The sequence below is a fragment of the Xenopus laevis genome, chromosome 4S (assembly GCF_017654675.1).
Source record: "Xenopus laevis strain J_2021 chromosome 4S, Xenopus_laevis_v10.1, whole genome shotgun sequence".
Taxonomy (NCBI): Eukaryota; Metazoa; Chordata; class Amphibia; order Anura; family Pipidae; genus Xenopus; species Xenopus laevis.
Genome location: NC_054378.1, coordinates 110,923,664 through 110,940,297, shown reverse-complemented (window position 1 = coordinate 110,940,297; position 16,634 = coordinate 110,923,664). Strand labels below are relative to the sequence as shown.

Genomic DNA, 16,634 nt, shown 5'->3' with positions numbered 1-16,634 from the left:
GCCAAAACTGAAATACTGATGCTGGGCATATATGACCACTCCAAGACATTTACAGTTCTACTGTATTGTTTGTATAACATAACATCTCCCTAACTCAACCAATCCCTCTAAAAAATGAAAAAAGCAGATTATTGGGGAGATTTTCCATAGGAAGTTGTGATCTTATTTTGCCTCTGAATATCTGCAAAAAGTCTACTTCCTGTCCTATTCAGTCATTCGGTCAGGTATGAGGCGGACAACACAAAAGGCTAAAGATAACCTGTGATTGTCATGAGCAGCTGGAGAATGTAGTAAGTGTTTCTTCCCACATTTGCTAACACTGCATCCTCCTGCTTGTTTTTGTCTCTGTGTAGGTGAAATACCCAGAGGAGATCCCTACACACACACCTCTTCCGATGCAATTGTCAATGGAAAAAAGGACGGAAATCGCAAACCAGCTGAATGATGTTTTCAGGCTTGCGTTCCTACCCGAAGGCTTGGTGTGCAGATGTTTCTACCCTGCCCGTACTCCCACTCCATTGAGCTTAGGCTTGGGCCCTAGGAGGAGCATCTCACGTAATAGTTAATGATGTTATTTACCGGTTCCAGAATTCAGCCAAATCCCAAGTTCCTATAATGAGCTCAAAGGTGAATACAAATGGTTTAGTTGAACAAAATTTGCATCCTTGTTTTTATGTGACTATTCTGGCAACTGAAGGCAGCAAAATGTTGATCAAATACGCTGCATTCATTTACAAATTCTACCCTTGATTTGGCCTTGATTTGGCCTTCCATCTGAATGTTAGGATGTAGGGAGTCCTAGCCCAACAACTTGAGGGCTAAGAGGTTTAAATTACATATGTACCCTTTAACCAGCAAAGTTCTACTTTCTCTACGCTAATCGCTTGCTGACTCTCGATAGCACTTGACATACTACACTATGCTCATTTGCTTACATACATTCCACTTTAGAATTCTGTCTAGCAGGAAGTAACACTTACATGTCCACCCAGCCATGGTCACCACTCAGCTCGATTGCCTTCATGTTCTCCCCTGCCGACAGGTACATTTCAGCTGCTGTACGTGGTTCCTGGGTGTTTCAAGCCCAATCTGCTTGCTTTGTAATCAAGTTTTTTGTGTCTTTTAAATCTCCTGATCCAAGGAATTCCTAAAAATAAAAAAAGGAGTGAAAGTGGGCACCAGCACTATAATTCAGTTCAGCCTATGATTAAGTGCCTACAGGCACAAAAAGCATAAGGCTATGTATTAACGTACTTTGTGGCCTAAAATAAAATTCTCAGTCTTTTTACAAGCCTGTTTGTGGGATCTGTGAGTGCCTGCCATTTTCTCCTTTGGTTGGATACCTCCACCTCGAGCTATAGGTCTGGGGCATGAGCACCCGGACCCCACGTACTACTGGTGAGATTATAAACTTGTTTGCTTTACACTGGGATTTTTTCTTTAACCAGCACTATAATTGCTTATAATACTGCACGAAATAATGTAGACACATATGACTTTTGTATACTGCTATGACACGTGAGCAATGATGGCTGCTATTTTTCAGCAGTGTGTAATATATGGAATATATGTATATGCTCATAACTTTTCCAAATGAGAAAGGAGTATAAGGATATAGCTGTGTTCTTATGATAGGATTAAATACCCGCACATGTCAAGATTTTAAGGCCTGCAGCAGCAACAAGAGTCAAGAACAGGGAACAAACAAATTACTCCAGTTTAACACGATTATTAGTGGCCTCTCAGCTGTTACCTTTGCAAAGTCATATGTACATATTCAGTTCCCTACTCTCTTGTCCTGCTTTCTTGTAGAGTTTGGCTGCCTCATGAAACTTGCCCTGATAGGCACACACATCTGCCAGGAAAAGGTTGTCATTGGCATCTCCTCGTTTTTTTCTCTTCTAAAAGAAAAAATAAACACGTGGATTATGTCATGTTCAGACCAGAATTCAGAAGGTACATGTGAGCATCCATTGCTTACGATGATGAGGGGTCTGCTTCGTGAGTAAACCATGAGGAGAGAGGGATGCAAACATCTATGTAATGCCTGCCAGCTTTACACAATGCCAAGTACATAAGGGCCCGTTTGCATGCAGGGCAAGCATAGAGTTGCACTTTAAAAGGCTTGCTAGCCAGCCAAGACTTTTTATTAAATACTGTCCAGAGAACTGCGCTAGTTTAAGGTAATGGCTTGGATTATATAATCTTTAGAGTAAATAATGTTAAAAGGAGAATAAAATGTAAAATTGATGGAGGGGGTAACAAATTTTAGGGCACCCCCCAGCGATTGTAATCTCTTACCTCATACCTCAGGCCAGTGCTCCTGCTAGCAGAAAACTGCACCAACCAGAGGCACCTGTGAGCAAGTGATCCTCTACCTCCCATCGTCTTTCTCCACAATCCCATGGCGATACACACACAGTAGAATGAAATAACTTCTCTTTTGTTAAAGTTTACTCTATAGTGCATGTGCAAGCTGTGTGAAGACAGAAGCAGGACAAATATCACTTGCTCACAGGTACCCTGGGTTGGTGCAGTTTTCTACTAACAGGAGCACAGGCCTAAGTGAATACAATCACAATTTGGCACCTCCAAGTGATTGTACCTTTCCATCTTTCACTCTTATTCCCCAAACTACAAAGGAGGATGACCTTTAAATAACATTTTACTATGATGTATACGATAGTAAACTGGCCCCCTGTCGAAGGCCAAAGCAGTAAGAACATTGAGCTTCCTTCAATAGTCCTAAAAGTCCATTTTGAAGGCCCGTTATGGAGACACTTCGGATAAACATTTATTCAGATATTCTCAGGACTCTGAGATAAAACTGCTCCTGCAGGCCATGATATTCAAGGGGTATTTGGAAGAAATAAGGCAATATGTTGCTTGCAGACAGGGATATATCTTGTGAGGTAAGTAGCAGATAGCACATCAATAGGAAGCCCTGAACTCCATCTTCCTGCTCTCCAGGATATTTCAACCTAATACTGGCAAACAGGATCCCAAAATGGTATGAAGATGCGGCACATGCTGACAGGAAAAGGTTAAAAGAAATTCCCTCTGGATTGTGGTTGAAAATAGAAAGAGCTAGAATCAATGTTCAAAACAAATTTTACAGCAGAGGAAATGTAAATGCAGAAGATAATGACCATGATGTAATGCTACTGAACTGGCAACAAGAGCAGAGGAAGGAAAAGGAAAGACCTGCACAATAATCTCTGCCTCTCCCACCTCCTAGGGGTCTGGTGACCTCTGTGTGATAATGGAATGTCTGTTCTGTTGTTCAGTCCCAGCAATGTGAAAAGTGACTGGCAAAGCTATTCACCCCAGCAGCTCTACAATAAAATGCTATTCCTTTTGGGTTACTGAAGTGCCATTGCTTGTGGACTGAGAATATGAAATGAGAAAAAGAGTTTTTTGTTACCTCAATGCTGTTCCAGGTAGCGTAGATCTCGCACACTTATAAATGCCTGATGAGAAACACAAAGACATTATTATTTTAAAATTGTAGGGGTGTATCGAAACTCGAAGATTTTTGCTGCATTGAAAAATGCATGTTTTCTAGTCTTCACAATACTAAGAACAACTGAAATGATGTAAGGCTAAGAAGAAAGAGGCATTATAATTCCTGATACATAAAAGTCTACCAGCAGGCAGCCATTCTGCTGAAGAGGACAAACAAAAGGTTATCCCTTACGGCTAATGTTTCACAATGGCCTGCTATCACCCCCATGTGTGTGTATGAGCCCATGTGTGAGGGTAGTGAGAGAAATGGCATCAGTCCCACATGTTCAGTAATAGGTAAAGAAGCAACCCCCAGCATCACACGGTCCCCCTTGGAGGAAGGAATAATATATATAAGAAAAAGAGATATATCTTTTAACAGTTGTATTTTATGTATGTACTGAAGAATGCTGGGTGGGTGTTGAAGTTCCATGAGAGTTGTAGGTTGAACATTGATGAATTAAATATATTTTCCCTCTTTAATTGAAGCCCCAGCCTCCCTGCAATGTCAGAACCCCGCTGACTCCAGCCCAGTCACTGCTAACTTAAAGGGGACAATTCTAAAAGTGTTATCACATGACACTGGCCCTCCATTGCAGGGGCCACTTCCTGACACCAAAAAGTGGATATCTGGGGAAATCTGTAGTATGCACAATGCAGCTTATCAAACAACCCAGTGTTTTGGTAAATTCATAGGGTGACAGGCCCACATTAATTTATCTTCGGTTTAATTGAAATTCATGAGAACAGTGTCATCTCTGCTGCTAAAATAATCCTTCAGGCATAGCAAGTTCCCACCCCAATAAATAACACAAATACAAAGTACACTGTTGTCATGTCTGTTCTCTAAATAGGACCCCCTAAGCATGTGTTCTGTACAGCAATACTAAAGATACTGCTGCTTACTTAGAAATAATTCACTCTACCATACAGAATTTCATTCCTGAACCAGCAAGTGTATTTTTGTTTTAGTTGTAATATTGGTGTGTAGGTGCATCTGAGGTCAATTTGCCTGGTCATGTGCTTTCAGAAAGAGCCAGCACTTTAGGATGGAACTGCTTGCAGGCTGTTGCTTTTCCTACTCAATGTAACTGAATGTGTTGCAGTGGGACCTGGATTTTACTATTGAGTGCTGTTCTGATATCTACCAGGAAGCTGTTATATTGTGTTAAGTAGCTGCTATCTGGTTACCTTCCCATTGTTCTGTTGTTAGGCTGCTGGGGGGAAAGGGAGGAGGCAATATCACTCCAACTTGCAGTACAGCAGTAAAGAGTGACTGAAGTTTATCAGAGCACAAGTCACATAACTGGGGGCAGCTGGGAAATGACAATATGTCTAGCCCCATGTCAGATTTCAAAATTAAATATAAAAAAATCTGTTTGTTCTTTTGAGAAATGGATTTCAGTGCAGAAGTCTGCTGGAACAGCACTATTAACTGATTAACAGCGTTTTGAAAAAAATATTTTCCCATGACAGTATCCCCTTAATAACCTTTATTAGTTAATGATGCTTATTGGTTACTATGTAAATAATTCGCCTGGATCTCTCTGCTGGTGAACCCTGGGTTATTGCAAAAAAGGGATATAAAAGTGTTTGTGTATCTGTTAGCTGGTGTCAGCAGTTTAACTAACCACATTTAAGACAGGATGGACAATGAATAACAGGATGTCCCTCGAACTCTAAGCCTGGAAAACTCTGTAATAAACAAACAGTGTAAGGTCAGACACAGCATCCTCTGAAACAGGAAAGAGCATTACCTTCTTTGTAGTTTCAAAATCCAATCCTTCCAGTGCTTCCATTGCCAGCTCCTTCCAGTCCAGGTCAGTCACCCCTAAACAAGCAATCTGATAGGCTTCTCGGAAAATCTTCCTTTCCAGGTACTGGTACATGGGAGCAGACTGTGGAGTGTGCAAAGACAGGTCGGACAACTACACAATCAGGCCCGGATTTGTGGAAAGGCCACCTAGGCCAGAGCCTAGGGCGGCAGGATTTGGGGGGGGGCGGCATGCTGCCCAACCACACCCACTTTGGTTCAAAAACACTGGGGATGCGCTGGAGATACAATCGTTTTTTTAAATTTCAATCCCCATTGCTCCAGTCCAGGTGAAAATTTGCACGAATAAAGGGGAGGGGACAGGGGCGACGAAAGGCAGTGGGCCTAGGGGTGCCCACAATGTAAATCTGGTCCTGTACACAATATATCTCAAACATGCACATAAATCAGTGTTCACCAGTGATATGGGTGCAGTTTGGAAATCATAAACCTGATGGTTGTAGGTGGTGCATTTGACACTGGATTAGTTTATTTGATATTATCTTATTTATCTTATTATCTCCTTAGTGACATACATTATTATTATTATTCATTATTTATATAATGCCAACCTGCCTGTATGTTTTTGGAGAGTGGGGGAAAACTGGATTACAGTCAAGCACAGGGAGAATATACAAAGTTCTTGCAGACAGTGCCGTGCCTGGAATTGAACCTAGCAGCAAGAAGTGACTAACGCATTTCAGTACTTTGACGATTTACTAACGGACGTCGGCGTAACTACGCTAGCTAAGGAGATAGACTCTAGCGGTACTTCGCTCCCTAACACCCGGTTGAATTTGCGCTCTGGGAGAATGGACGTAACTACACAAATTCACTAACTTGTGGATTTTACTGAACGTTACCTCTTGCACCAGACTTGCCTTCGACACCTCAGACCAGGCGAAGTGCAATAGAGTAGATAGGACTTCCTCAAAAAAAAGTCCCAAAATACACTAGCGTCTTTTCCTTCTTTCAGGGTGATAGGCTGAAAAATAGCGTACATTTTTTTTGGGGTAACCGGCTTCCCCCCTACATTTCCTAACATATGGCACATAAACTATACACTGGGCTCATGTGCAGGGCAATAAATATAGCAAGTTTATTTTATTTCATTAAGGTTTCCCGGGCTTGTGTAGTGTTATGTATTTGCTGCAACATATACGTCCATTGAACTTCCTGTCGTATGCAAATTAGCCAACGCTAGTGCAACATCGCCAGTGTTCGGCGCCCTGGACGCAACTTTGGATTTTAGTGAATTAGCGTTGTCCTGCCGAATCTACGCCTGGCAAAGTGTTGCGGTGTGAGCAAAGCCGTCACAGCGAATTTTCTGAGGTTAGTGAATTTGCCCCTATATATGTTCCCCTGTGAGTGTTAAATAGGCAAAGTACAGAAAATACAATGACATGGATAGTTGTGTCAGTCAAACTACCCACAATGTGTGACGGAGCTAAAGACTCAATTTGATATCACTGCCTTAATACCTGAGGTACTTCTACTGCAGACATTGAGTACACCTGCAAGCATAATATTTTGGATCCATTGTAGCCCACTACGAAGCCCAGCAATTTCTGCTGATGTATAGGGAAGTTACTGGCTTTGATATTCAGGTATCCACCTCCAGACAAGCAAAGCATGTCCTCCCACTGCGTGTTCCACACCACGCTGTTTGCATTAGGCTCCCGGTGAAGTCAATAAATAGGAATGTGATGTTGTACCATAAGAAAAACAAGTAGTGATTCGGTCAGGAATCCTATAATACTCTAGCCGTCTATACCTTAAGCTGGCCACACATTAAAAGGTCTGTTTGTTTGGCAAATCTTTCACCCATATGCCCATATGGGTGATATTGGGCTAATCTAATCGCTGGGCCATAGGGCCCACCGATGGTTCAAAATGACTGATTGGATCTCAACCACAGGCCAACAAGCTGATAGGGTTCTCACTCTGATGGGATCTTTAAAGCTGTCCGATCAAAATCTGGCCAATTATCAGTCAGATTTTGGTCAGGGGAGCCCATTGGAGGTCCCCATACACCAGCCAATAAGCTGCCAATTGATTTTGTCAGCAGTTATTTTTTTCCCTGTTAATGTTCTTTTTTCTTCTCAGAATGTAAATATTTTAATTGGTGTTCAGTTTTGATAAGTTACTTGCTGTATGTTTTTTTACTAAGGAAAAAAAAATATAATTCACTTACAGTGCCAAAATAGTGCAATGTGCATAAATATTTAAATAAATATACCTCTGACAACTCAGCTTTATTCTTTAGACAATAGGAATCCCACTGTGTAAATTGATATTAATGACACAGAGCAAAAGAAATGTGCCCAAAGAATAAATCTGATGTTAGTAACAGTTCTGTGATAGGAAGTAAGTAATACAACGCCAAATATCCCTATCCACATTTCAGCCTGAAAAGCCTATGGAGATTGTCTGGGTTTAGGACTGAAACCTAATCCTTACCCATTGGTGGAATGCCAAACAGAAAAGACGGAACTGCAGAGCCTGCCAGAATTTGTTCAAATGTATATCCAAAAATGATCAGAGGGGGAATAAAGGGAAATCTATTAAAGGGAGACTATATCCTTTTTATAGGGATGCTTTATCCTCTATTTATTTTCTATTAGACCAGGGATGTCCAGCTGGATGCCTATAGATTAGATGTAGCTCTCAAAGTGATTTAGTGGTCTGCTGTTTGCCCAAGGGCTCCACTGGCCTCTTTATCTGACATCAGGGGAGATTAGTCGCCCTCGATATTTAAAAATGAAGTAGCCGCGACAAGGCGATCGTCTTTGTGCAGGAAAGATTTCACGCAACCTTTGATTCCAAGCGATTTATATCCCATAGTGCTTTGCGCTACGTTCTCCTCCCACGCAAGAGCCGGGATTCATTTTGGCGTTCATTCCCTCGGCGAGTTACCTCCACGTAATTACGCCAGTGCAAGAATTTACATACTATCGCGGCTACTAATCTCTGTGTGTGTGTGCTTGTAGGAGATTTCAGTACTTCTCTATACTGTACATATTATTGCTAACAAATTGCTCCAAAAAGGGTCACTGTGCGTTTTGGAGCTACAGATGATCTCAAATCATGAGGTGTGCATAATAGCTGGCGATTTGCATGTAGCTGCATGCAAAGACAAAACGAACGAACTTGTCACCAGAACTCACTTTTAAAAATTGAGGGCGACTAATCTCCCCGTTTGCCCCTACCCTTACTTAGAGGATAATCAGCCTATGTATAAAAGTTGGACAGTACTTTCATAGAAGCATTGCTAAGATCAGAACAGAATATTCTCTGTCTACAACTCTCTTTTTAATTGCTACAGATGCAAGTGCAATATTACTAAGGGCTCAAAAACGTGGCCCTCATTGTCCGTGCACTGACCTGTTGGGCCTGGGGCAATGGCTGATACAGTCTGGTCTCTGCACCTTAGGATGGATTATAGGTGAAGCGTGCAGTGCAGTCAATGACAGGGCACCTAAATTGGCATGAATGACATGCAAGTTTGAGGAAGTCTTAGGGTTAGCAAAGATTCATATTACTCGTTTCTCTGCAAAGAGCCAGGCAAGAAAAAATAGCACTTTCTCACTCTTTTTTACATTTTGCTTCCCTGCCTAGCGCTTTGTCAATGAAGCCTTTATAGTCCTACAAAGTGGTTAGTAGATGGCAGCACACAAGAGTCCCTTAGAACACTCCCTTTCTTTTGCTTCGTTAAAGGAACAGTAACACCTAAAAATTAAAAAAAGGGTTTTAAAGTAATGAAAATATCATGTATTGTTGCCCTGAACTGGTAAAACTAATGTGTTTGCTTCAGAAACACTACTATAGTTCATATAAACAAGCTGCTGTGTAGCAATGGTGTAAATTGAAAAAAGGCTATATGGCACAGGTTAAATAGTGGATAACAGATAACAGATTCTACAGAGCTTATCTGCTATCTGCTGTGTAACCTGAGCCTTTTCTCCTTTAAATGTCTGCCCCCATTGCTACACAGCAGCTTATTTATATAAACTATAGTAGTGTTTCTGAAGCAAACACAGCAGATTTACCAGTGCAGGGCAACACTGCATTATATTTGTATTACTTAAAAACACTTTGATATAACTGTTCCTTTAAGACACCCAATTGAGGCATGTGGCACTGGTGAGCCCTGTATTTACTACCTACATATGGCAAGTGTTAATTAAAGGGATCCCTTGCACCTGAAAGAGATACACTGTGTGCAAGGTAGAGTCCTGCACAGCACCAATTTGTTAAACTCGAACCCGCAACCCGCACCAGGACCTGCAACCCGCATACTTACCCGCTTGGACCCGATACCTGACCCGCAAGTACCTTATCCGCAACCCGATCCACTGACCATCAAGAAACAGGAAGTGAGGTCATTGTAAACCGAAAGTGACATCATTGGAAGTTGGCACAATCAGAAAAAAAGAAGCAAAACTCGCTATTGGGAAAACCCGCAAACTTTTTGAAACGCCGACCCACGTCTATACCTGCTCCCGAAACTTCTACCTGCAACGCGCAGGGTACCGCAGGTTTTTGCGGGTAGCAGCCCTGCTGCAGGACTCTAGTGCAAGGTGCACAGCAGAGCTAGTACCCCACATTTCTATAGGAGCAAATGCTTAAATAAGCCCTAATAGACACGTTTTTGTCCCCCTCAGCACTCAAGTACTTAAACCTCTGCCATTAATGCCTGCTTCCCCACACACAGTAAGTAATAGACTGCATAAATGGAAGATATACTGATACTCTGCTTATAAATAGTGTCTATAAATAAGTCCCCAGTTTACCACATACAAAATCTTTGTTTAGTGTTTGCGCTCTCCCATCTGTCTAGGAGGTTCTCATCTGGAATAGCAGATCCTTGGTTGTGATATCATATACGCGGCAGGTATTATGCTCATCTACCACAGCCAACTTGTTATGACTAGCGCTCATGTCCAGACACCGCACAGATGTTGCCTGCTTGAGTAGCGTAATAGCAAATGGGTTATCCATAAAAATCTTCAGGATCTGATGGGAGAGGGCAGGTTATGAATAAAAACAAGTGCTTACTGCCTTACATACATACTGTATATATTTGGAAAAGTTTTCACTGCAACAGACATCTGAAAAGCATTTTGTTAGTAAAAAAGTATAATTAACTATTTTAAAATATCCCACAATAGATTGTTATCAACAGAACGGTTTTCTTAACGTTGATATTTTAGTGCTTTAAAAATTGCACGAACCTAGATCACCACCTGGTGGTCAATTTCTTAAAGGAAAACTATACCCCCAAAATGAATACTTAAGCAACAGATAGTTTATATCAAATTGAATGACATATTAAAGAATCTTACCAAACTGGAATATATATTTACATAAATATTGCCCTTTTACATCTCTTGCCTTGAACCACCATTTCGTGACTCTATCTGTGCTGCCTCAGAGATCACCTGACCAGAAATACTACAACACTAACTGTAACAGGAAGAAGTGAGGAAGCAAAAGGCAGAACTCTGTCTGTTAATTGGCTCATGTGACCTTACATGTGGTTTGTATGTGTGCACAGTGAATCTTACGATCTCAGGGGGCGGCCCTTATTTTTTAAAATGGCAATTTTCTATTTATGATTACCCAATGGCACATACTACTAAAAAAGTATATTATTATGATAATGGCTCATTTACATGAAGCAGGGTTTTACACATGAGCTGTTTTACTCAGTATCTTTTAATAGAGACCTACATTGTTTGGGGGGTATAGTTTTCCTTTAATTGACAATACCCGTTATGACTGTTGTTCTGAAAAATAAGTGAGCACCTCAACGATCAGATATGAATGCTTATTTAGACTGTTCCCATTCAGGTCATATCTGATATTATTAGCTGCAGCTTGTGCCACTAAGGAAAAAATATATAGTTGTAGTTTTAGCTTCTAAAAAGGCAGGTTGCCGAACATCCCCTCTCATTTCACAAAGAGGTCCATATTTAAGTTATATACCTGCAGTGATTAACCAATATAGGAACGTTGCTTGATAAACATTAATCACACCCTATTAATAATAAGGTACATAAAATATAAAATAAAAGTAGCTCTGTCCTGTACATGTTTTTAATTCCTGCAGGTGATCCCTTAACCAAAGTCAGCTCAGTAAGTGAAAGTTTGCTGGAGCATTTGCTCCACCTTCTGGAAAAGAGACAAAATGCAGGTAATTTACAAAAAGGTTTAACTGTTAAAGAAATTAATGTTTTTTTCTTTACATGGCCATCCTCCCTGCAGGCCCTCCAATGACTTTAATATAACGAATGAGAGATTCCATCATCCATTCTCATTCCTTGACACCTTTGAAGGACAAACACTGTAGCTGCTTCTCCTGTAAAAAAAACACAAGGGGGGTTATTTACTAAACTCCGAATGCAAAAATCCCGAAGAATGTATGATTTTTTTTTAAAAAAAAATAAATTTGTGAACATTCTTGCACAAGAATATGTTTTAGCCAGTTATCGCATTTGCTGAAAATAACCCTACGTACACATTAATGCCTGGTTTACTAAACAGCAAAATGTATGAAAGGCAAAATTAACAGCAGAATATTTTAAAAATATGCAAAAATCTTTATAGTGGCGGTAATTTATTTTTTCGCCAGAAAATTCTCAAGGGGACAGGAAATATCCCATAACACCTTGTTTTAACCATCATTTTGTTCCTGTTGCCATTCCTGACAGGAGAAGAGAGAAGTGACAGGATAATCAAAGATGTTTTGGATTATTCTTTTGTTTGCTGCTACAGCAGCTTTTTCATCTGAAAGACGATTTATTATGGCTAGGAGGAACCAAAGGCTTTGTCAGCCTAGATTAAACTATATTTATATGATGCACACAGATTTATTGGTAACATTTGTTTATGAATTTTATTTATATGATTCTATTGGCAGGGGGTAAGTCTTGGATGTATCGAAATGTGGATTTATATGATGCCTACATGTTTGATTGGGTGAAATCAGTTTACTGTGTTGTTGATAATATCTATAAAGTTTAGCAGTTTTGAAGATACATATCTGGCCATGAATCATGCCATAATAAACGCCATAAAACAAGACTATTGTATAGCATAAATATTCGCAAACCTAATTTGTCGCCAGAAAATTCGCAACTCGCAAGTGATCGCAATGAATTCTGAGCGCATCGCTGTATAGTAAACTTAGCCGCTGCGAATATTCTGGTTGAAAAATATACGCAGCGATAACATGCAGAAACATATCGTCAAATTTACTGCGCTTTAGTAAACGGACCCCAATTTCAGCACCCTTGTTTCTAGATGTAATTAATGCTATCAATCTGCCTGCTTTATATCCTGTCACAATCTGAAATTCCTAACAGATGGTGCCTTGAAACTTATTAATGTTACATATCCACAGCTTTCCTTGTGTTGCCCCCTTCAACACTCTCTATAAGAACATTTTTTGCCATAAGGAAAAACACTATTACAACAGTATTATACAACCCTTCCTGGTAAAATCCTATATATATTATATGCAGGTCTAAAAAACTCATGTATTGAACCATATCAGTGATGGGTAACCTGCTGTTGGCACAGTTCAACTAGATTTAGATTTAGAAGTTATCTAGGCCAAAACTATGACCTGTTATCCACATGTTTTCTGGATAAGGAATCTTTCTATAACATGGATCTCCATACCTTAAGGGGCCGATTCACTAACTTCGAGTGAAGGATTCGAAGTAAAAAAACTTCGAATTTCGAAGTGTTTTTTTGGCTACTTCGACCTTCGACTACGAATCAAAGGATTCGAACTAAAAATCGTTCGACTATTCGACCATTCGATAGTCGAAGTACTGTCTCTTTAAAAAAAACTTTGACCCCCTAGTTTGCCATCTAAAAGCTACTGAAGTCAATGTTAGCCTATGGGGAAGGTCCCCATAGGCTTTCCTAAGTTTTTTTGGTCGAAGGATATTCCTTCGATCGTTGGATTAAAATCCTTCGAATCGTTCGATTCAAAGGATTTAATCGTTTGATCGAAGGAAAAATCCTTCGATCGTTCTATCGCAGTTTTTGCGCAAAATCCTTCAACTTCGATATTCGAAGTCGAAGGATTTTCATTCCCAGACGAATATCGAGGGTTAATTAACCCTCGATATTAGACCCTTTGTGAATCGGCCCCCAAGTCTACTAAAAATGAATTCCACAATAATTAAACCCAACAGGATTGTTTTGCCTCCAATATTGATTAAAATTTTATCTGGGATCTGTTTTATTTTTTTACAGAGAAAAGGGTAATCATTTTTAAAAAATAGAATTATTTCAATAAAATGGGAGTCTGGGAGATGGCCTTCCCATAACCTGTACCCGTAACATGTACCATTTAAAAGGGCAATCTAATCACCAGTATATTTTTGCCACTTACCTTTCTGCTCAGTGATGAGATGTTGCACTATTACATCAGTCATGCTGTCCCTGTAAACATATCTATCTTTCCTCCCACCTTATGACTGTTATTATGCACCCACTCTTTCCCCCAGAACATGGGTGATTTTTTTTGTTTGGGGAGGCTAAAAGAAGCTGCACTCACAAGCTGACTTAAAACACTTAAATGGGTGGTTCAGATTTAAGTTAACTTTTAGTATGTTATAGAAAAGCCAAATCTAAGAAATTTTTTATTTGGACTTCATTATTTATTTTTTATAGTTTTCAAATTATTTGCCTTCAACTTTTTCCAACTTTCAAATGGGCTAAAAATGTATTTTTATTGCTGATTTTTATTCCTTGTCTTTCTATTCCGGCCTCTCCTATATATATTCCAGTCTCTTATTCAAAGCAATGCATAGTTGCTAGGGGAATTTGGACCCTAGCAACCAGACTGCTAAAATTGCTGAAGATCTGCTGAGTAAAAAGCTAAAAACTGAAAAACCACAAATAAAAAATAATAACCAATAGCAAATTGTCTTAGAATAGCACTCTCTACATCATAGTAACAGTTAACGCAAAGGTTAACAACCACTTTAAAGCTGAGAGCTGAAAAGTATAAAATGATGGGCCTCTGAAGCCCTAGGTAAATTAGTCTAAATGAGTTTTGTTTAGTGTTAGTACAAGTATGGGACCTGTTATCCAGAATGTTCGGGACCTGAGGTTTTCCATATAAGGGTATTTCTGTAATATGGATCTCCATACTAAAAGGATTTTAATCCATCGATCGAACGATATATCTACGACCAAAAAAACATAGGAAAGCCTATGGGGACCTTCCCCATAGGCTAACATTGCACCTCGGAAGGTTTTAGGTGGCGAAGTAGGGGATCGAAGTTTTTTTTCAAGAGACAGTACTTCGACTATCGAATGGTCGAATATTCGAACGATTTTTAGTTCGAAACGTTCAATTTGAAGTCGAAGGTCAAAGTAGCCAATTCAATGGTCGAAGTAGCCAAAAAAAACATTCGAAATTCGAAGTATTTTTTTATTCTATTCCTTCACTCGAGCAAAGTAAATGTGCCCCTAAGTCTATTAAAAATAATTTAAACATTAATTAAACCAATAGGATTATTTTACATCCAGCTAGGATATCTCAGTCTAGATCAACTACAAGGTACTGTTTCATTACTACAAAGAAAAAGGAAATAATTTTTAAAGATTTGAATTATTTGATTATAATGGAGTCCATGGGGTAAATTTATCAAAGAGTGAAGTTCCGCCACTAGAGTGAAATTCTGCAGCTCTCAATTCATTTCTATGGGATTTTGAAAGGCGTATTTATCAATGGGTGAAGTGGAAGTTCACCCTTTGATAAATACGCCTATAAAAATCCCATAGAAATGAATGGGGAGTGGCGGAATTTCACTCTTGTGGCGGAACTTCACTATTAACTTCACTCTTTGATAAATATACCCCCATGAGAGATATCCTCTCTGTAATTCAGAGCTTTCTGGAAAATGAGTTTCTGCATAAAAGATCCTATACATATAACACAAAATACCATTAGAGAAAAAAGTCATGGCATCACCATAATATTACACATTGAGAGTAGTGAGCGCTACACCCTAAGTGCATTTTAATTAGAGGCAATTGTAAGAACAGGTATGTAACCTGTTATCCAGAATGCTTGGGTCCTGGGGTATTCTGGATAAGGAGTCTATGGCATCGATGACATTCCTGTAATTAGGATAATGGGTTTCCTAGATAATGGATCCTATACCGTGGGCACTGGCCATATGTGGTTTGAGATTTATAATCAACCAGTTTTCTCTGAGACCCAAGCAGTACATCACAATCCCAAAATAAAATACAGGGTTTACAACAGCCCCTCTGGCATTCCATAACCAGATACTCCAGACCTGACAAACAGTTGATACTGACACCCCAAGCGCATTATGTAAAGAGAAGAAGTACCGGCACCATAAGCATGTTATTCATTAAAGTGGATACTGGCACCCGACACACATGAAGTGATTGGCAGTAAGCACTGGTAGACAAGCACACCATCACAGTGCTGTTAGAATGAAATGAAGATATAGTTGCCACTGTAGTGCACTGCAAGGCATGAATGAACATGAATCACAGCCCCACAATCATATACTTTATAGTGAGGGGCAAATCTGACCAGTTTAACTTCATTTATAAATGTACAAAAAATAGTGACAAGAAAATTTTTTCGCGAGCCATCGGTTCTTGGAAAAATCTCCAAAGAAAAAAACTTTTCAGAGACTAAGAAAAATTGCCCTTTGACTTTAATGCATTTGGAGTGAGAAAAATTGTTTTACACAAAACATTTTGATGCCCATTGACTTGCATTTCGCAAATTTTTTGCCATTTCACAATTTCACTAACAAAAAAGTAGGGCAACCTACTCACATTCTATTTGTCAGAGCTCTCTGCTTTTCTTTTATTTCACTCTTGTGTCTTCTCTCCCGCTTTCCTCCACTTAAAGAAGAAGAGAGCTCAGACTGATGATATTCCAAAGGCTCCTGAGATGTTGTATTTATCAACTGTCTATGGAAATAAACTATTGGATGTACCTAAGAGTCAAAATTAATTTAAATGAATGTCTTCTTGATTCATGTCCTAGTAAGGATATATATATAAGTGCATGCTCAAAGTGTGAGGCCATGTGTTACACTCCTTAAACTAGTGGTTGTCTGACTATTTTAGTCAAAATCCTCCTTGAGGTCCAACACTTTGTCAACCCCCCTTATCCCATAGCAAGGTTACAAATACAGAAAAAAAACTGGCAAAGCAGGCATTTTGCAATAATTCTATCAAATACTTCATATCATTTAAAGCAAATAATTGTTCAAAAAACATCTCATCCTAATTGATCATC

The 16,634-nt window shown here is 39.5% G+C and overlaps 1 pseudogene; it reads right to left on the bottom strand.

The window, feature by feature from the left end:
* The window catches only part of LOC108715038, a 38,442-nt pseudogene extending 24,672 nt beyond the window's left edge, over positions 1 to 13,770 (bottom strand).
* Positions 13,771 to 16,634: the final 2,864 nt, after the last annotated feature.